Below are 23,123 nucleotides of genomic sequence, written 5' to 3' on the forward strand. Positions count from 1 at the left end.
AGGATTTCCTTTTGGATTTGATAGAGATTTTTTCTTTAAATAAAAGAACTTTGATAAATTGTTGAATTCAAATACTGGATGTAAGTATTGCAAACGTTTTGGAGGAATTGAAAATACAGGTAAAAGAAAATCCTAAAATGCATTGGGTGTCTCGAACAGTCGCTCATGTCTTGAGCGAATGACACCCCAAGACGCCGGATGTCTCAGGCGTCAAAGGCTTTGAGCCAATTCTCCTGTATCACTGGTATGGTCCTTCCATATGTGTTGATAAGCTTGTAGTATCCTCCAACTATGGATTTAGCGACCATAAAAGGTCCTTCCCAATTAGAGCTTCTTGCAGAATGAAGATTGCGCTTAACTGCTTTGAGAACCAAATCCCCTTCATGAAATTTGTTTGGCTTGAAGGTTCTTGCCCTAAATATTTTTTGCTGATTCGGCATTCCTCTGACGACGGGGTTCCATGGTCGTGCGGTTGGATTTTCCTGACTTTGTGGCACATATGGACACTCACGCAAAGGAGAGTACACGTGGTATTGCTCGTTGAACTCAGTAATTATCCTAGCAACGAATGTATCAGTAGAATGCTGAATTTGGAGAGGTTATGGATCTAACCACTTGGTGAAGTATTGTCGAGGAGAAATCAACCACTTATAGCATTTGGTGAGTGATGAGTTATTAGCAGTATTGAGTCCCCGAACCAGGGTAGCATATTTGATAGTTGATAATATGGAAGCATGAGGAGGAATAAGACTTGCCTGAGTGCACAACCTTTTGATGAAAGTATGTGCATCTTCTTCAGGTTTTTGCTTTAGGTCCATCAAAGCCTTGACTTTCTCCAGATGCTCGAATGGTGGGGTGTCGGAGCTTTCCTATGAGTCGGGGCTTTCTTCAACAGAAAAATGTGCAATGGAAGGCGTTGGAGTTACCTTTTCAGTATAAATCCACGTTCGTCCAAGGACCATATCATACCCTGGGTCTTCTCTAATTATGTGAAATTTGGTTTCTTCCCAGGTCGAGCCAGTTTTTATCTTGAGAATGTGTAACCATAAGTGTCTCTAGAGACTCCTTCATGATATCTGACTGAGGCTGGAGAATGAGTGGCCTCTTGTCGGGTGATGCCTGCAGCTCTGAGAGTTTTCAAAAGGATGATATTGACAGCAGTGCCAACATCGACTAACGCTCGCTTAAATTCATTTCCTTTCAGGTGCACTGTGGTGAGAAGTCCCCAATCGTACATCTCTTCGTCGGTGACCGCAGGCTCGGGGAGCGTCTCTGGAATTGACAGTCGTTTCTCGGACACTTTATGGTTCAAAGCCGCAAACATGTCCATCCTTTGAGCCTTTGACATATATAGCAATTCGCAGGCATGCTCGATCAATGATTGAACTGCTTCTTTGACTGGTGGTTCAGAGAACGTAAAGGTTCTGATTGGGAGAGGATTCTTGTGTACTCATTCAGTCCCCAGTTCTCCTGAATCGGCTTTTTCTTTGAATATGCGTTTCAAAGTCCTGCAATCACTGGTTGGATGGCTGACATATCTATGGAAACGGCAGTAGCGTGGATTTTTTATTTCTTCCTATGTTGGCTCTCTCCTGACGGGAGGTAGTTTGATAGCATCATATTGAATCCAGACCTCCAATAACTCGATCACTTCCTCAATAGGAAAGGGGAAGTATGGCTCCTCTTGATCATTTTGTTGACGTTGAGCCGATGGTTGTGCATTTCTAGCCTGGTTTTCCTTTCTTGGTGCTTTTGTAGGATGGGACACTGGAGGAGCATTCTTATGCTGCTGCGCTTCAGCTTTCCTCTTACTTCCTTCAGCAACATTCGTAGAGGGTTGGACATTATACTGTTTATTGATTATCTGCCTAGTGTTGACTCGAGCGTCTCGCGGCTTCTTAGTTTTGACAGTTTTTGTTCTTTTTAGCAAGGCCAAAGTAGTAGTTGCTAATCGCTTGGCCGCTTCGTGGAGTTCTGAGAAAGTTTGGAACCAGAGATTTTCCAGCAAGGATCTATAGGCAGGGATCATCCCGTTGATACACAAGTCCACCAATTGTTGTTCAGTAACATTAGGATCATGACAATCCAAGGCTTGAATTCTGAACCTTTTCACGTACTCATTCGGATGTTCAGTGTTTTTTTGCGCCATTCTCCCTAAGTTAGAAAGAGTGACCTGCTCTGAAACAAAGAAATATTTCTTATAGAAAGCATTAACCATTTCTCCCCAATTAGCAATGCTCCCTAGTGCAATGTTGTTGTACCATGTGTATGCTCGTCCTGTCAGAGATTTTGAGAATTCTTTCAGACGAACAACATGGTTGTGCTCATGATCGCCTAGCGCTTCCAAGAACTGGGAGATATGTTCTCGAGCATTCCCCGTCTCATTGTACAACGTGAATGTTGGAGAAGTGTATCCTTTTGGGAGAGGGATTCTTTGCGTAGCAGCAGGGTACGGAGGTTGGTGGCGATGGACTGATGGTGCATTGTCTTTCCCTCGATCGTCCATAAAGTGTTCCAGATCTTCACGAGTGATAACATCGGCAGGCTCCTTTGTTGGTGGGTTTTCTGCAGCTTTGCGGGCTTCATCATCATCAACTAATGTTGATTGTGGTTTTTAGTTCAGGGATAAATTTGTAAAACCCTGCTTTTTAATATGCCGTCACTCTGCGAAGAAACAGATCCATGTAAAGTGATGAGTGTCCAACCTCTTCACTGGCACATTTATTGAGCAACTCAATATTTTCTTATGAAATTTATCCAGAATGGTGCATGCAGCAACAATCCCAGATATTCTGTAAATTTCAGCACTTTGCCTGTATTATTAAATTAATATAAATTTCTTTGAATGCTTTATGTGCTATGTTCCCCTGGCTGAACCCTTAATGTTGATATGGCATGACAATTTGAGTTCACTCGCAGCAGAGTAGCACAAATTTCCAAGTATCAAGGTTAAGGTCCTTCCATAAAAGTACTAAATCGGAAAGCATACTGCTCTCTGGCAATAAAACTTAGAGAACTCTGTGTGAACACATAGAATTCAATCAATTTTGTGATAATTCACAAGATTTAGATATTACCCTGACTAATTTGCAAAAATTAAGATTTTGCGCCCTGCGCAGCATATTAGACCTCGCTTGTCGAAATTAAGCCGAGATGAACTAGGAAATTAATCCGCCATGGATTAGTAGGTGCAAAATCCTACCCACAATCAGAAAACAAGGAATAAAAGGATCCGCGGAATAGGAGCAGCAACAAAGGAAGGCGTGGCCACGCCATAGGCCAGCCGGCGCCACTTGCAAGTGGCCACGCCCCATGCTGCTCGAACCGGCCCCTATTTCCAGTCAATCAATCAGGTCGCCTTAAACCCGCCACACACATATGAGTTGTGGATGGGCCCATACTTGCCGGCCCTATTTCCTATCGACCAATCAGGTCGCTTTAAATCTGCCACACACATACCAGAAGTGTGGCCACGCCCATGCTTGGCCGGACCCCTCTTTTAATCGACCAATCAGGTCACTCTAAACCTGCCACAGTATTAAAAGAGGCAAAGTTGCGCCAGAAGGTCACAATGCCAAATTGGCTTTCCAAAAGCCGCGCCAACATGATAATTGGCATGCCAAATGTGTCATTCCGCTCCGGCGTGCTAGTGGCATGCCAAACATGCCATGTCACGCCAATACACTGATTGGCATGCTAAACATGCCAAACGTGCCACTTTGCCGTAGTAGCATGTCGAACATTCCAAACGTGCCACTTTGTCGCAGAAGCATGCCAATCGTGTCAACATGCCATAAATAGCGCGCCTACGTGCTAACCCACCTTCTGTTCGTGGCCAACGCCATAACAGACTTTAATTAGGGTTTCCTAATCAGAAACACGGATTTTTGCTTTAGTGGCATTAGTCGAAACCCTAATTTCCAGTTGTGACCCAAAGTACGCCACTGTATCCCCACAACATGCCACGAGCCATGTGGGACCCGACAAACCCTAAGAATGGCGCCACTCATAGCAACCCTTGCTCATGTGGTCATTTCCACATTACGGCCTTGTTATAGTTCCTTTGGCATGGCTATGGCACCGTTTGCACAAAAACGCCACCAAATCGCGGCCATGCCACACGCTAATTAGGGTTTCGATATGCCAAACCCTAATTTGGCTAAAGTTTCCACGCCAACCAAGTCAAGTAATTTTCCTAAGGCCTTAAAGTTTAATATAGGAACATGGCCAATGTTGCCAGAGCCATATTTGGGTCTAACACCAATATGCCAAAATAGTTGCCACGGCTACGCCAGGCGCCACTATGCCACGGCTACGTCAGGCGCCACTATGCCACTGGCATGCCTCTATATTCCACTACACCATTGGCATGTGTCAATGACGCCACTGTGCTACCATCAGGCGCCAACAGAATGTGGTCATAATTAATGGCCACCCTTTCTCATGAGTTACGATCTCAGCCGTCCAAATTCTCCACAGAATCGACAGGCCCGTGGGAAGTTTTGGGCGACCAACTAAGACAAGCTAAATAGCATCACGTGCTATTCTCCTGTGGCAAGTCTCCTGACTTTGACTTGCCACACATAGAAATCTACTACATGTTTTCCATGAAAACACTCGAGACATCAAACATGTCACAAACTGGGGGATGCTCATCAGGGTATTGGTCTGGCGGTTTACAGCGTGCGGCGTGCAACATGCCCATTATAAGAAAGTGTCAGAAAGCAGGGCAATTAGTGGCGGTAAGAAGTAGTGGGTGTAAACTAACCAGTTTCCTCCATGATGGGAACGCGGTCTCTGGCATATACACATAATCCCACTTCTCCATTTACTCAATCACTCCCACTTTCTACGAGATCAGGGTGCGTTCAATATGACTTGTATAAATAGGTTTTACCTATTTCGACCAAACAACAAAGTTTTGGTTATCAACACAAGTATCCAGAAAAACACTAAGAACTGATAGCTTACATTCTGCAAGCCTGATCCATATTCTGATACAAGTCATAAAACAGCCACACCTTCATAATTCAACATTCTGATCTCAACACCTTCTTCGCTTCCCTCTCTAAGATCAACCCTTCTCCTTCACTTTGTGACCGAAGCAAGACTGGAATGGCCATTTCTTGGTTTAGGTTAGGATCGTACATATTGATCTCTCGAATATAAAGTACTCCCGTGCATTGCATTTGTTTAGGGTTTAGATTCGTTTCTCGGCGGCACACCTAAATTTACCAAAACCAGCAGAATCAGTTTTTACCCATAAACAATTGGCGACCACAATGGGAGATTAATCTCTCGGTTGCAATATCAATTTCCGATTTTCGATTTCTTTTTTTCAATTCCAATTTCAAGATGGTAGAGCTTAGATCTGGATCAGCAACAATCCCTGATGCCACCAGCTGAGAACGTGCTTGGTATCAATGTCCCTTCCAGTGGCATCAATTTGCCACCTGTCAGCATAACCAACACCAGTGGCGCTGGAAATGTTCCCTCGGGCGTTACACCTCCGATTACTAGAGCCAGAGCCGCTGCCGCCACCCCAATGTTTCTTCAAGCGTGACTCCCCCAGTTGTCACCAAAGCTGCCACCACTCCACCATCGGGACGAGAAACTGGAGGAACCAGAGGAGGCCAACCCCCTATTACCATTGCTGATTTGATGGAAAGACAAGAAGTTCTTGCTAAGGCTCAGACGTACATGGCTTCAACTCAGAAGGAGGTACTCACTTTCCTTAAGACGTTAACGGAGCGGCTACCGCAGGAACCACGCCAACCAGAGCCAATGAGGAGCACTTTTAATACTCCTGGCGCCAGCACCTCAGCAGGGCGAACCCTTTTAGACGAAGAGGCCCGTCCATTGGAGAGGAACCAACCATCCAATTTCATCACGCATGAAGATTTGGAACGAATTCTCTGAAATTGAGACAGAGAAAACCCGGTGGACATGCACCAACATCAACCTCCATATCCTCCTGATGTGCAAAGAGTTCCTCTTCCGAGGGGATATTCTTCTCCTCAATTCTCTTTATATGACGGCACTGGTAATGCACGTGAACATATCTCTCGATTTATAGAATCCTTGGGTGAACACGAGTACAATCATGTCCTCCGCCTGAAAGAATTTTCAAAGTCACTTACTGGAAGAGCGTACACCTGGTACAACAACATTGCACCAAACAGCATATCCAACTGGCTTGAGATGGTTGCAGCTTTCTACAAGAAGTATTTCTTTTTGTCTGAGCAAATTACCTTTTCAGACTTAGGAAGGATGTTCCAACGAAACAATGAACATCCGAATGATTATGTCAAGAGATACAGAATTCAGGCGCTAGATTGTCACGGCCCAAACGTGACTGAACAATAACTGGTGGACTCTTGCATCAATGGCATGGTTCCCATTTATCGCGCCTTACTGGAGAATCTACGCTTCCAGACATTCTCTGAACTTCATGAAGCTTCTAAGGGTCGGCCACAACAGCACCAGCATTGTTAGAAAGAACCAAGCCGGCCAGAGGTGAAGATGCACGCGAAACTCGAGGAGACAGACACCTCATCAACAAGCAATATAACACTTTCCCCTTTGTAAGCATAGTGAGTGAAGGAGGAAAAAGGAAAGCTTCGGCAGCAGAACAGCAGCCCAAGCGTGCAGCACCAGCACATCAGACGGCTCCACCTCGAAAGGCTGCGGCTAAAGCTCCTACGCAACATCAAGAAACTGAAGAAGCTGCCCTAGATTTCCCATTCCCAATCGAGGAAGTAATTGAGATCTTGGAGGCATGGATCCAAGATGGTGCTATCAAGCTGCCTCCTATCAGGCGCCCGCCAACGGAAGAAGAAAATAGCAAATCCCAAGTATTGCCGCTACCACAGGTTCGTCCATCACCCGACCAATGAATGCAATGGGCTAAAACGCATTTTCAAGGAAAAGGTGGAGGCAGGAGAACTTCAACTGGGAAATGAGGGAGTTCACAGAGATCCTCTTCCAGTCAGAAGTTGCATGCTCTATGGGGACTCTGTTCACAAAATCGTGCAGTCCGTGATGCAGCGTGTGTGTGAAATCCTATATCTCTCCAAGGCGCAGCGTCAGGACATGTTTATAGCCCTCAATCGTGTTGTGTCGGGAAAGCGACTCTTTGATGCCGAGGAAGCCACTCCGAAATCCCAACCTCTCTCAGGAAACGCTGTTGGAAAGTACAACCGGGGACTGCTGACCACGGCTTACCTAAAAAATGCTGCGTTCGATAGCACATTGATTGACGCGGCCTCTAACTTCAACATTGTTACCGTCAAGATTCTGAGATCTGCAGAGGTTTCAAAGCAAGAGGCTACTCACTCCCCATTTGTGGTCAAAAACCCAGAAGGAGAAGCAATGAACGCTTACGGCTACATCAATCTCGATATCAAGGTGGGAGATGCTTTAACACACGGCAAATTCCACATTGTCAAAGAATGTCCAAATTATGACATGATTTTGGGGCGCTCGTGGGTGCATAAAAATAAAGCAAAATTAGGATTATCCCCTCTGCCGGTGTCAATACCCGAAAGAATTTCCAACAAGCCATCCAACCTTGAAGATTACATGTTGCCGTATCAACAACTTACCAATGTAACTTAATTACCTGGAGAGAGCCCGTCGACGTACATATGATGTGTTTTCAAAGTTGTTGTAGATAGTGATAAAAGGGTTGTTTTAAGACTTGTGAAGGCAATAAATTTTAGACTTAATAAAAATTTAAAAACAAAGAAAACTTATTACAAAATTGACTTCAAGATATTAGAAAAAAACCAAGACACTGATTTCACTATTACACATGAATTTATGGTAAACAATCCAAAACTCTAATTATCTTTTAAGACTCTTATTTCTTAATTCACAAATAACCTGGAAAATTCTCAAAAACTAATTGTATCCCTAAGCATAAATTATCTAAACAAAGCATAACCTATCTAATTGAATCACAACTAATGAAGAAAATTTTTGCAAGCAATTAAAAACTCTGCAAAAGCAGTGATTGAGTGAATTATAAATTATAAGTTAGAGGAAAAAAATGATTACCAATTATTCATGCGTAAATAGCTTCCTCACTACCTTAGTTGTGGGAGAAATTAGCCTCTCATCATGTTGGAAACACGCTCAAAAGTTGATTTCATTTATTCTCAAAGATGGGTTTACAAATGATGAAAAGGGAGAAATATAATGAAAATCGGGTTTGTAACAGTTATATGTGTTACTGTTTTTCTAAGACCCACGGTTCTGTGTCGCTGTCACTGTTGCAGATAAGTCTGCCCTAGTGTCGTTGTTACTGTGCAAATAAGTCTGCCGCTCCACTGTAGCATGAACGACGGTTCTCTGTGGGTCGTTGTTCTTCGTGTGTTCTTCACCAACAGCAACAATGGAGTTCTCTGCAACTTTGATTTCTCGCCTCTGTTGTCTTCTAAAGTATCCCTAACTATCCGTCCGCTTCTCTGCTACCCCAGGATGATATTTATACTCAACAGGCGGAGAAAATCCTCCGTAATAACTCACAATAATCTCTCTTTATTCGGAAGTGAAGGGTAATATTCTCGGAATATTTTCTTTCCAAAAATCCTTCTCCTACACGTCTGTTGCTGTTGAATCTACCTTATTTAGCTCTGAAACGCTCCAAACTGTTGCTCGAATCAACAAACATGCTCAGAAATCGTTCAGACTCATGCAATCCCGTGAAATAACTCTCCCATGCACGTACTGCCCTGTTTTGCTTCTCGAGGAATATCCAGCCAAATTGGATCGAACCAAAGGCCCATACCAAGCCTTTTAGGCTATATCACGTCCACCCATGAAGTTTCAGTGATTTAGTCACCTCTAACCCATCCAAAATCCGATCGAGAAAACTGCTAGGAGTGAACTCTTCTTCCCGCCAAAAAATGAATTTGAAATGAAGAAGAAGGGTTGCCCCCTATCCGGTTCTGGGGTGCGGTTAGCAGCTGCCTAGAAATGGGGTTCCCCTTAGTAATTAGGTTACCCCTTATCCAAAGTGAGGGTCTGTATAGCAAATGTCCTCCGGGGGTGCTCCGAGCAACTTTTCGAGCCGAATTTTCCAACAATATTTATTTCCTAAAAATACATAAAAACACAATATTAGTACAAAAATCGAGTTCCAACAAAACAGACATTGAGGACAATTTAGAAACAAAAATGTGTCTATCAAATACCCCCAAACTTATTATTTGCTAGTCCTCGAGCATAACTAAAAAAAACAAAACCGAGTTAATCTCGGGAGGGTTTACCAGAGGTGTACCCACAAAACCATGACTTCTAATTGGTCACAAGTATCCAAAGAGCTATGAGGACATACAAGTTCTCAACATATCTCCAAGTAACTAGAATGCCAGAGAAATTAAAGGTGTCAGCTCTAAAGCTGACTGAAGAAAAGGGGAGACATATCCGCAACACTGCTAGATAAAGAGATATCCGCTACACAGCTAGATAAACATTGTAAGATGTGTCCGCTGCTTTACAGCTGGATAAGATTAGGAGAGAGATAAAGATGAGAGGGACATCTGCTACACAGCTGGACTAATTACGTGTGATGAGTTAAACCAGTGCTAGAAAGATCTTGTGCCAGATTGAAAGCGGACTAACAAAGCAACCAAATGTATCTTTCTTCGACTCTCTCATAGTGCTCAGTAGAAACAACGTCTTCAACTGTTGATGATAAACTATCGAACCTCATACAACCTTGACAATTAACTCTTCTCTTCGATTTCTTGCTTGACTTATAAATTTCTACTTCCCCTTGGCCTTATTGAACAAAACGTAACGATGATTTTTTATTTTTTTTTCATTTTTTTTTTCGTAAACAAAAATAACAAGAAAAAAATTTAAATGGCCATGAGAGAAGGACTTTAGAACTTGGATCTTCACAACTTGTGATGTCTTGGTATCATGAACTTCAACAACTTATATCATTTGTTCTTATAACTTTTTGTAACTAAGTCTTCAACTTTGATTTTTGAAATATTTTTTTCTATTCTTACTTCTAAACCTCAAACGTCTTCAACTTTCTTCATATATTTTGATGTCGCTCCGCTTGTTGATGATGATAAGTTTATACTGATAGAGAGTCGTAATAATCCAGTAACTAAGACTACATTGTGAGGTTGCTTTGTCTTTCTGGCATTTCCTCCTGACCTACTTGCCTTTTCATCATGGATGGTTAGGTCCATCACGGTTACCCTCTAAAAGGAACAAGTTCTCTCCTGAATTTCAAGGATCTCAATGTCTTTTTCTCTAATGTCTCAATAGGTTGTTATCTCTAGCATTCCAATTTCTATATTTTCGGTGAGAAACAGTATGTAAACTTAGCTAACCGGGTACTATGTGACGCTAGAAGTTTCAAAAATGCGACTAAAATATTTTTCCCATACCCCCAAACTTAAATCTAACATTGTCCTCAATGTTCTAAAGATAAAATTAAAAGCATGAACAAGGAGAAACTGTTACCACTTGAAGCAAAAGAGATAAGGAAGGATATTACCGTGTCGCAAGAATATTGGGTTACCTCCCAAGAAGTGCTAAGTTTAAAGTCTTCAGCCAGACATCGGAAGGAATTAGTCACCTCATAGAATCATATAGAAGTAGTCGGAATAACTGTGGGTCATCTGGATCAAAAAGTGTTACCCACAAGAAGAGGAAAGTGCAACAGACCAAGAAAATACCGAACATACCCTTGCTTAAGACAACTACATCTAGTTGTGGTTCAGGTTCAGGCTCTATAAAAGGGTCTAAATAAGAAGTTTTCCTGGAATGGATTTCCTCAAAGGAATTTTGAAGATCAGGCTGAAGAGTCTGGAAGTACTCAAGTAAGAACTTAGAAGCGCATAACAAAAGCCTGAATAACTGGGGATCCTCTAAGTCAATCATATTTGACCCATACAGCTGACCATAATGAAAGAGGTGGTCTTCCTTAAGAAAATGTGTCGACCCTAATATCCTAAAGTAATTAGGTTTAGTCTCAAAACTTAATAACCGACACATCTGAAAATCATATGTTCCCACAATTGGTTGAAAAGTTTTTGGTGGGAAAACAAAGTCAATCTTGGTATCATAGCCTGGGTTAACCACATCAACCAGAGGATGGGTTTCTAACAACTGAGCTTCTTTCTGGACATCATTAGGTTCGGGAAAACGTGTATGAAGATAATCTTGTAAGATGGTTGAGGCACAAATGTCAAGTCCTACAGGAGGGTACTTTCTAAGAGTTAAAGCACACGGAGAATGATAATCACCCCCAAACTTAAAGTTTTCTGTGTCTCTAGAAAGACTAGTCACAACTTTCCTAATTTCTAGGTCATCAGATTCCTGGAAATGGTCAATAGATTCTTCTAAGTTGGGTTCATCCTCACTCATTTCTACGAGTTTATCATCTTCTAAGACTAGTGTTTCTAAATCGCTAGATTCTAAAACAGTATTCTCAGGGTAAACTCTTTCCTCTAAACCATCATCACAATCATATAAAGGATTATCAGAGAAAGTTTCATATAAAGGCTCATCAACTAAGGTTTTAATCATAGTTACCTCCTCCGATTCACTGATAGGCACATCAAATAATGGATTATCCAACATACTGCAGGCTAAAGGATCATGAACTACATCGTCTAAAACGGTGGTATCTCTAGTCAAATCCTCATCCTTTTGAATAGGTGAATAATTATTAAAATTATTTGGATTTGTACTAGAAACAACACTATCATTATAAAGCTCAATCGGAGTAACAAATTCCTGATCACTATGCCTACATATTTCATGTTCTTCATCAATACTATACTCATCATAATCATCACTATAATAACATGAAAATGATCGAACCATATCAAAACAAGTAGTGTTACCAATTCTAACCTCCTCATCTTGATTATGTGAATAAAAATTATCCTTATTTTCGAGGGTGGTATTGGGAAAACTACACTGGAAATTAAGACTATCCTGGGCAAGTTTTTCCACAATCCTATTTGTATTCTCAGTAAATTGCTTGAGGGTCTCTTCTAAAGATATCTTAGTTGACCGCTCTACGGACTCTTCTGAGAGAAGAATATTATAAGTATCTTTCATAAATAACTTCCGTGCTAACTCATTGAAACTCTTGAGAGACTCTTCTAGAGAAATAGAAGGTTGTTTTTCTCGTATGACTTGTGGGTATGTGGATAGTAATTGAGCTCACAATGGTATGGACCATAACCTTCAAAAGTTTCGCGTTCCCAATCATTATTCACACTATGGTCATAAAAAGGATAATGTCAAAGATGCTCAGTCGGATACTCATTGTATTGGCTTTTATAATACCAGTTCGACATCCTAACTGCAAGGGAATTCTAAACAAACACAACGAAGGCTGACTCGACCACAACAAGCCTATTTTATCTAGCAAACACAAAGCATGATGGCTCCACTTAGATTGTTTCTAGACCAGCTTCTAATCCTTCGAAAGGGAATTCGTTACAATTTGAGCGAACCCCTCTGGAATCAATCCGAGTCAAAGTAAGTTGAATAGAGGCGAGGGAAGCTGCGTAGAGCTTTGATACCCAAGGCCTCACCGCATTCAAGGTGGCGCAGTCACGCATTCAACTCACAGAAACCATCATGAACTTCGAAGTATGCTCAAAAGAGTAACCAATATTTTTCGAACGACTTTCCTATTAAGCTCGTTACCCTATAGGTCTCGTTCTATTCCAAATTTTAGGTTTAGGTTAGCGTTTGGTTTTGTTTTCTTAAGGAGGGCAAGAAGAGAACGGTGATGAAATCCGAACCCTTATCTTGTATGGACAGTCCTTGCCCTTTACTAGGAAATTAAAGCAGTCGTTTTCAAGTCCTCAGCATATATGCAAACGAAGGAATACAGTAACTCACTGATAGGGGATTCGCGAGTGTTTCGGCAAACTTACCGCCCGTTCCAGACAGGGGATGAACCGCTGAAGTCAACTCGGGACACAACTCCAATGTCGTGTACGAACCCGAGGGGCCGAGGTGATATCGTAATCACCGTCCTTCTCTGCAAACAGTTTAATATTTAATACTACCCTTCTGTAGGGTTTAAAAATAAAAGAATGTCCAAATGTCCAAGTCCAAAGTCCAGAAAGTCTAAAAAAAAATGTCTCTCTTTTTTTTTTCTCTCTCTTTTTTTAATAAAAACAAAAAAAAAAATTCTTCTTTCGCTCCTTTTGCTTTGTCTTTTACTCCAAGTCTTTAAGTATTCACCAAAGCTTTGGCAAAATTTTCTTTCGCTCCCAATTCCAAAATCTGTAAGGAAAAGACAAAAACCCAAAAACGTAAAGAAGAACAAATAAAATAAAAACAAATAAAAACCTAAAAAAAAAATCTAAAAACTCTAGCCTAAAAACAAGTCCGCGTCGGTGGCGCCAAAAATTTGATGTGTTTTCAAAGTTGTTGTAGATAGTGATAAAAGGGTTGTTTTAAGACTTGTGAAGGCAATAAATTTTAAACTTAATAAAAATTTAAAAACAAAGAAAACTTATTACAAAATTGACTTCAAGATATTAGAAAACAACCAAGACACTGATTTCACTATTACACATGAATTTATGGTAAACAATCCAAAACTCTAATTATCTTTTAAGACTCTTATTTCTTAATTCACAAATAATATGGAAACTTCTCAAAAATTAATTGTATCCCTAAGCATAGATTATCTAAACAAAGCATAACCTATCTAATTGAATCACAACTAATGAAGAAATTTTTTACAAACAATTAAAAACTCTGCAAAAGCAGTGATTGAGTGAATTATAAATTATAAGTTAGAGGAAAAAAATGATTACCAATTATTCATGCATAAATAGCTTCCTCACTGCCTTGGTTGTGGGAGAAATTAGCCTCTCATCATGTTGGAAACACGCTCAAAAGTTGATTTCATTTATTCTGAAAGATGGGTTTACAAATGATGAAAAGGGAGAAATATAATGAAAACCGGGTTTGTAACAGTTATATGTGTTACTGTTTTTCTAAGACCCACGGTTCTGTGTCGCTGTCACTGTTGCAGATAAGTCTGCCCTAGTGTCGTTGTTACTGTGCAAATAAGTCTGCCGCTCCACTGTAACATGAACGACGGTTTTCTGTGGGTCGTTGTTCTTCGTGTGTTCTTCACCAGCAGCAACAATGGAGTTCTCTGCAACTTTGATTTCTCGCCTCTGTTGTCTTCTAAAGTCTCCCTAACTATCCGTCCACTTCTCTGCTACCCCAGGATGATATTTATACTCAACAGGCGAAGAAAATCCTCCGTAATAACTCACAGTAATCTCTCTTTATTCGGCAGTGAAGGGTAATATTCTCGGAATATTTTCTTTCCAAAAATCCTTCTCCTACACGTCTGCTGCTGTTGAATCTACCTTATTTAGCTCTGACACGCTCCAAACTGTTGCTCGAATCAACAAACATGCTCAGAAATCGTTCAGACTCATGCAATCCCGTGAAATAACTCTCACATGCACGTACTGCCATGTTTTGCTTCTCGCAGAATATCCAGCCAAATTGGATCGAACCAAAGGCCCATACCAAGCCTTTTAGGCTATATCACGTCCACCCATGAAGTTTCAGCGATTTAGTCTACCTCTAACCCATCCAAAATCCGATCGAGAAAACTGCTAGGAGTGAACTCTTCTTCCCGCCAAAAAATGAATTTGAAATGAAGAAGAAGGGTTGCCCCCTATCCGGTTATGGGGTGCGGTTAGAAGCTGCCTATAAATGGGGTTCCCCTTAGTAATTAGGTTACCCCTTATCCAAAGTGAGGGTTCGTATAGAAAATGTCCTCCGGGGGTGCTCTGAGCAACTTTTCGAGCCGAATTTTCCAACAATATTTATTTCCTAAAAATACATAAAAACACGATATTAGTACAAAAATCGAGTTCAAACAAAACATACATTGAGGACAATTTAGACACAAAAATGTGTCTATCAACATACACAGATTTCGGACACAAGTAAGTCTCATTGAACAACCCTTTCTGCGACCGGTCACTTCTCCTCTTACTCAGGCCTGGGGACTAGATCCAATTATCAACCCGGGCGTCATTGGAAGGTGTGAATGGGATTCCGAACCCTTCAAGTGTTTCATCAAAAGTTTGGAAGTTGTCTTAGTCAACAATAATGGATCCAAGAATCAAATAACGGCGCAACATCAAACCCATTCCAAATTGGAGACATGGTAGTGAAAGTTGTCACTCGGCCTTCTTCGTCTGATTCCACAGACGAACCATACTTAGTAGCAGAAGTTATTTTGGGAGGCTACTGCAAGATCATCAACACTGACAAGTTAGAAGGTGTGGTAATACATGCCCGGTGTCTCAAGCCATTCAAAGCCTAAGGTTTCACGCCGCCTCTAGCCTCAAAATTCTTCCTAGTGTTTCCTTCAGCAATTTTCCTTTTCATTCAATATCTGTAATTCCTCCAAGATGATTGCACTGCTTGCATTAGGGTTTCTATTTTAATTAAAAGCATCTTTATTTCAAAATAAGTTTTCCTGAATCATCTCAAAGGAAAAGTACCCAGCAAATCCAAACCCCCGCAAAGTCATCACCCATCAATTAAAAACCAGAAAAAATCAAACCCTGCGAAATATATCCTGTTCAAAAAAGAATACTGAAGAGGGGAATATGCAAGTGTTTATGGGTGAAAACTATTTCTGATGGTTTTGGTAATTTTGGGTGTGTGTGGATGAGAATGGGTTTGATGAAGCCAGCAACTAGCAACTTCTGAATCCCAGTCTTGATTTGCTCTTCTACCTCGTGTCTGAACCGCCTAGGAGACTGTTTAACTGGCTTGGATCCAGGTATGACATGTAGATGATGGGTGACCAATTTTTCATCTAAAACGGGCATTTCTTCATACGTCCAAGCGAATATGTCCTGGTACTCTTTGAGAAGTTCCACGAGCTTCGTGCCTTCATCCGTACACAAGGTCGAGCTAATGGAGATAGGCCTAGGAGATTCCTCATTCCCGATGTTAACGATTTCGAGCTCATCAGTTGTGGATTTGGTGCCATCTTGCAGCTGTCGTGGAGCATATAGCACTTCTTCTTGTGTCTCGTCGTTGTTGTAGCATTCCATCGGGCGGAGAGACTGGGTAACAGTCTCCCCTGCTAATTGCTAACAGCGGCGTCGGTACACGGTTTTCCCTTTCTGATCACGGATCGTCACAAAAGTTCGCTCCCTCTTAGTGTGAGCGTGGGTCGTGGATTCACATTATGAAGAAGAATTGGTACGCCTTGTCAGCAAAGATGCATCGTGGGTCTTAGCCTTTAATGATGCAAGTCGGTCTTCTTCCTGGATTGACGCCCACGTGGGGAGTGGGGTGCAATGAACCTTGTCTGATTCTCCCCGTAGAGCTTCTCTTGGTTCAAACAATTCCGCACAACATATTGGTGCGTAAGGAGACAATGATGCAGGAATACGAACGACTTCTTTGTTCAGCATAGTCTTCATGCATTGGTGATACGTCGAGGGGACGATCCTATTGTCATGAATCCATGGTCTCCCCAGTATCATATGGTATTCCGGCTTCTTTTCCATGACTTTGAATTTCACCTTTGATTGGACGGGCCCCACAAATAGATTCAGATTTACATACCCGTATGTGTTGGTTTGGTTTCCTTCAAAGTCTGTCATCGTGGTAGGATGTCGCACAATCTTTCTTGGGCGAACCTTGGTCGTCATGAGGGTCTTGAGAGTAATCACATTCGAAGACGCTCCCGTTTCGATGAGGGCCCTCTTGAACTCTGAATCCTTAATGCGTGCAGTAACGCGTAGGGCCCGATTGTGACCTTTTTCCGCCATCATGTCCTCTTCTGTAAATGTAACATTATTCACAGACATCTCTGGTGTTTTTGAGGCTTCTGAGCGCAAAGGAGTCAAACGCACGTCCAGGGCTATCTGGTTGATTGCAGCAAACGTCTCCGCCCATTGATTCTTCGAGAGGTGTAAAAGTTCGCATGGACTTTCTACTAGAGAAGCCGCTTCCTGATCCACCGGCCTCTGGTTCATAGCGAAACTATTGACTTGAGGAGGATCGTTGCGAGGATCAGTCCCCAGTGTAGAAATCTCCGTGATAGGAGAACCGCTCATATCTGATGTCATCTTGACGAGGATATCGCGTATGCCGTTTATTGTTTCTTTGATCAGGTCCATGTTCTTCGTGTGAATCTCCCGTACCCGTGCTAACTCGATCAATATTGGGATTCTTCCGGTTACACCATCAAATACACCATTGGGAAGAGGGGTATCTTCATTGGAGGAGCTTCGACCGGGATTTGAAATTGTTGGGGAAGTCATAAGACCAACCATTTTGAAATCAACCAAATGGGATTGGGTAGTGAAGAAATTGACTTCACAACCGAGAGATTAATCTCCCACTGTGGTCGCCAGTTGTTTATTGGTGAAAACTATTTCTGCTGGTTTTGGTAATTTTGGGTGTGTGTGGATGAGAAATGAATCTAAACCCTAAAAAAATGCACTGCACGGGAGTGCTTTTGATTCGAGAGATCAATCTATACAATTCTGGCCTAAACCAAGAAATGGTCGTTCCAGACTTGCTTCGGTCACAAAGTGAAGGAGATGGGGTTGATCTTAGGGAGGGAAGCGAAGAAGGTGTTGAGATTGTGAAGGTGATGGTTGTTTATGACTTGTATCAGAATGATGAACTGGCTTGCACAATAAAAGCAATCAGTTCTAGATGTTTTCTGGATACTGTGACAACACTTGGTTTTTCTGTGTTGTTTGGAAATAGGTGAAGGACCTATTTATACAAGTCATTGAGCGCAACCCTCATCTCGTAGGAAGTGGAGGAAGTTGAGTGATGGAGTAGTGGGGTCGTGTAGGTGATTGTCACATGATCACGCCTTTGCCCACTTCCCTCATCATCGTTAACCGTACATGCCTCCTGACACGTTCTCGTAATGGGCGCGTTGCACGCCGCACGTTGTAAACCGCCAGACCAATACCCCAGTAAGTATCCCCCAGTTTGTGACATGTTTGATGTCTCAAATGAGTGAGTCGAGTCGTGGGACCCACCGCAAGAAATAGCATACGGTGCTATCAGGTTAAATAACCAAGTTAAAGAATTGATATTCATGAAATATCGTGTATTACATGCATCGAAAACAATCAATATGCATGAAGCATCGCTGTTTTAAATCTTAACTGAATAAGTCGCGGATTAAGCGTCTTCAAATGGTAGCATGTCCAACCATCTTCGAGTGACTGTTTGGAGGCCGCGTGGACAGGCCACCGTCTGGTCAATCACTCACTGCGGTAGAGTGGCGGACGGTGACCACTGAGGTGCTTCATTGGTCGCCTAACTTTAAATCTAAGCCGTCCGTCCAAGCTGGAAAAGTTGGACGGACGAGATGATTTACGGCGCATGTTTGTTGCCCTTGATAGATTTTAGGGTTTTAAAGAGGTGCGCAACATCCCCTTTGGCTTGATCGAATTCAAGCATGGGTGCTTGTTTTGGTGGGACCGACCAGTCATGTGTGGAGACGGCCCATTGTTGTGCATGTCTACACCTCTCGGTCCCATGAAGGTTCGATCTAGGCCACTCAATTTGACCGGAAAGATGAGTGGACATGATCGATTTGCGACAGAAATCCATTGCCCCAAAGGATTAAAGGTCGCGCGATATGCCATCTTTGGGCGCGCGTTTCAAGGCGCCTGGACATAGTCTGCCTAGGCCGGACGGTTACACGCACAGGTAGTGATCATGTCAACATCCTTGGGACTTCTTGAGTTTATATCTACACCCTCTGTTTAGGCTGGCGAAGATGGATGGACGTGATCGAACTACGACAGATGTGCATTGCCGCAAACCCTAATTAGGGTTTTGAAACACTGACACACATGTGACTTTGGCCAAACGATTTGGTGAGCTGTGTTTCTCCTTTGGGAAGACCGATCATGTGGGGCCCACGTTGGGCTGACGGTGAACACATGTGCACCTTCTTGATGGTCCTAGGTGCGATCTAAGCCATCCAAATGTGCTGGATAAGTTGGATGGTTGTGATCGATTTAAGACACTAGTGGAATTTCCACGACCCTTTAAAGCATTACGCCAACCATGTTTTGAGCAAACGTTTCATTGATCCATGGCTTTGTCGTGAGAAAACCGATCGGGTAGGGGAGAAGTGGGCCCGCCAACGTATGTGTTAGCGCTTCCCTGATCATTCGCGAGATGATCTAATCCGTCCAACCATGCTGGAGAAGTTGGACGGTCGTGATGGTTCTAAGTATGCCTTGAACAGTCTTGCTCATTCGAGCCTTTCCCAAAGCAACAAAGCCATCCTTCTTCGGACCGGCGTTTGACGTGCGTTGGGAGTGTAGTGTGGTGTTCGACCTGCTAGGGCATAAGCGGGACCGCCGGGGGTCATCACAACAATTGCCTATTTTTGCCAGGGTTTGACTGGATTGTTAAATCGCGCGGCCATCTTGCTTGGTCGAGATCGTTTCTGAGACTGATATGGACAGTCCAGATTTTCCTTAAGGAAATTAAATACATTCGATCGAGCTGTTTCGCGTCGATTCGAAATTCTCTTTGTCAGAGAGTGATGCATCCTGTACGGGTATTTCATGCATATCTCAAAATTGGCACTTGGAGATTCATGTTACTCTGCTGAGAGTAAACACTCAGTCGTCATGTCATGCTAATAATGAGAGTTCGGCTGGGAATAACACAGGAAATACTAGGAAAATCATGCATTAATTAATAATGCTAATAAAATTCACAAAATATTTGGGATTGCTGTTGCACGCAGCATTCTGGGTGAATTTTGTGTATTTATTGAATTGCTTCGAATAAATAAAGTAAAGAGGTACTCATCACTTATCAAACGGCTTTACCCTTTGCAGGATGTCAGCGCATTATCAAACGGCTTTACCCTTTGCAGGATGTCAGCGCATTAAATTTGGTTTTACAATTTTAGCCCCGAACTAAAATCCACCATCAACAGCAAGGAAGAATATCATCAAGTGGCGGCACGGACACCTTCCTTCAAGAACATCTAGCTTCAACTTTTGCCTGACAAGGTTTATCTACTTCTCACGACGTGTTTACCAGCTTGTGGCAGCTCACGCTTCTACATACCCAGGCGGCATGTCAGCGAAGATGTTTGTGATTTCATTTTATCTTGCCCTATCGGAGATATAATCTCAAGTCAATTCTTTCAATTGAACTCGCACGATTGAAAATGGCAAGATCAGATTGCTCAACTACAAGAGAAGTAGTTTCGTCTGGCTTCACAATCCCAATGAAGTCTTTAAGTCGTTAAACTACAGGGTCTCGAGAAGAAACCTAAGGTTAAAGGAGAATTGACTCTAGCTAAACCAACTAGTATTACACAGGAGGTGTGGGGATTAGTTTTTCCAGTTGCTAGAGTTCTCCTTTATATAGTTTTCAAATCAGGGTTTGCAATCAATGTTAGCTTAGTAACAAAGCATTCAATATTCACCGTTAGACGAAAACTTGATTAGATACAAGCTAATATATTTCAACCGCTGGATCGAAACTTATCTTGTCATACACAAATGAAATGTATTTCATTTAGGTTTGAGTAACCGTACCTAAACGTGTACACTTAGTTGGTTCACAAATAGTTAACCAATGGTTAGCCATATGAGTACTTTCATATTAACAGTATTCATCTTCTTCATAACTGGTTCAAATGACTTCAAAAGAACTAGTTGAAGAGTTGTTCAATTCCTTAGGTCTTTATACATAGACACAATTGAAACAAAATCGGTTTGATTCATTTGAATCAATTCATGAACAATATTGCCACGGTTTGCAAAGATTGCATTTCTTATAATTTATTGTTTAAGTTCATGAACTACCGATTTGAGAAAATAACCAGCTTGGGTACGCGTACGGGTATCCGTACCTTAGCAACCGGATAGAGTTGGTTTTGGTTTCCAAACTCAGCAGAATTTTTCGGGTAGAAAAGTTCCGCCAGTATGCGTACGAGTACGCGTGCCTAAGGAGTCGGTTTACTAATTTGTAACTACAAACTCAGCTAAATTTTCCGGTGAAAAGTTCCGTCAGTACGCGTACGGGTACGCGTACCCAACCTGTCTCCTTTACCAATTACATATGCACACATATGCACACACTTGGTTTCCGGAACATGGATTTATTCACTAATGCGCGAACACACTATATATGCTTATATCCATAGATGGTTACATAATCTCAACTCTACATTTCAATCATTGAAACATTCTTCTATAATGTTATAATAGTCGTTATTCACAACTATCGTCATCAAAGCAATTTTCAAGAGATTGAAACGTCATCATGACTTTCGTCATGGGTAAAGATGAAAATGGTTAAAGCGAAAGCTTACCAACACGTATTTCGAGAAATAGATAGGCGAGATAAACTCAGCTCGAAATAGCAAATGTGTATGTATGAAAACTATCATACTTATACGACTTTTGTCTCAAGAGTAGGAGATAGAGTAGATAGACTTTTGAGCGATAGATAAGTTCAAGTCTCCACATACCTTTTAGTCGGATGAAGTTCCACTGGTTCCTTGAGTAGTTCTTCGTCTTCTTAAGATGATCGCGGTGGAGTCTGGAGCTCAACTACACTTAACTATCCTAGTCCGAGACTTAGCTATAAGTAGACTAGAAATCAATACATATAGTTTTGACAACTAAATTTGATAAACAAGCTTGAGATAGAAACGCTTGCGAGTTCGACCGAGCAATGGTCTAACAAGATCAATCATAAAATTATTAGTGTTTGAACTGCTCAGAATTGTGATTCGGCGAGCGTTTGTTCGAAACCCTAATTTTCGATCAATTGTTCGTCAATTGATGAATTACTGAAAATTTGAGTAAAGGAGGGACCGACCACATGGGATGATGGACGACCATGTGGTGTCCAAGTGCTCGAGTGAGCGTGCTCCAGGGTCCTTTGCTGACCGGCTGGTGAAAGAATGATCAAATGCCAGTGTTGATCATTTATTAGAATAGTGCTCGAGCGAGCGTTAGGTAGTAAAACCTAATTGTGGAGAGGTGAGGGACCGACCAAGAGGGCATGGGACCGTCCCTTGGTGGTCGTGGGACTAGTTGTTAGTCGTTTGAGCGAGTCCCAAGTTGGTTGGTGAGAGTTTGGACCCAATATGAGCGATTGCTAGCAAATTAGGTAAGAATTGTGAATATATGTGGGACCGGATCCTTGCAAGCCTTAGGGATGGCCTTGGTCGGTCAAGGAAGCATGCCCGTGTCACCATGGTGTCCGTGTCTGAGTCCTGAGAGTTTTGGTATTTTCTGACGATCGTTCGAGCAATGTTTTGGATTTTCAGAAGAGTTTGATCTTGACTGAAACTCTCAATTTTTGCTCGAATGAGCAAGAAGAACTTTGCTCCTGCGACAGATAATTTGAGAATATTAAAATAATGAGATGAGAGAGGAAATAAAAAATATTAGTGAAAATAAAATAAGGGAGGGTGGGCCCGGCCCCACACCTTTCCTTATTTTATTAATTATTGTTTTATTTCCATGGGTCGCTCGTCCGTCCATACTTTGATAGTTCGTTCGTGTGTTTGGGTGCTCGTTTGTGCATTATTTGTCGAGTACACACGCACCATTTTCTCAGGACTTACTCGATGACGGTCAGACGCCCGATTGTGGAGTATTTATTACTAATTTATAAAATTCTGCTGGGAATGATTCATGAAACAAAGTAATAAAATGAGTTGAGCATTTATTACTAATCCATGAAATCCAGTCAGGGAATTCGGGGAATTCAGGGAACGGAGTAATGAGATAAAGTGATTATATATTACTAATCCATGGGATCAGCCTTGGAACGGTGTAATAAGATAGAATAGATTATCTTCTAGGAATTCAGTCGGTGAATATCACGGTAGAATTAATCTATTGTAGAATCGAGATATGAGATAGTTGAAGCATCATACTCGTTCTGAAAGGTGCATAGTCAGGGAACAACGTGCAGCGTTGTTAACGTCCTGAAGGTGTTTTGCCCTCTCAACAAATAATTATGTATGGAGAGCCGCCTGAATCTACACACGGTCTCTCTACATAGTCAGGGAACAACGAATGAGTGTCGTCGACGTC

The sequence above is a fragment of the Papaver somniferum genome, chromosome 1 (assembly GCF_003573695.1).
Source record: "Papaver somniferum cultivar HN1 chromosome 1, ASM357369v1, whole genome shotgun sequence".
In the NCBI taxonomy this organism is placed as follows: domain Eukaryota; kingdom Viridiplantae; phylum Streptophyta; class Magnoliopsida; order Ranunculales; family Papaveraceae; genus Papaver; species Papaver somniferum.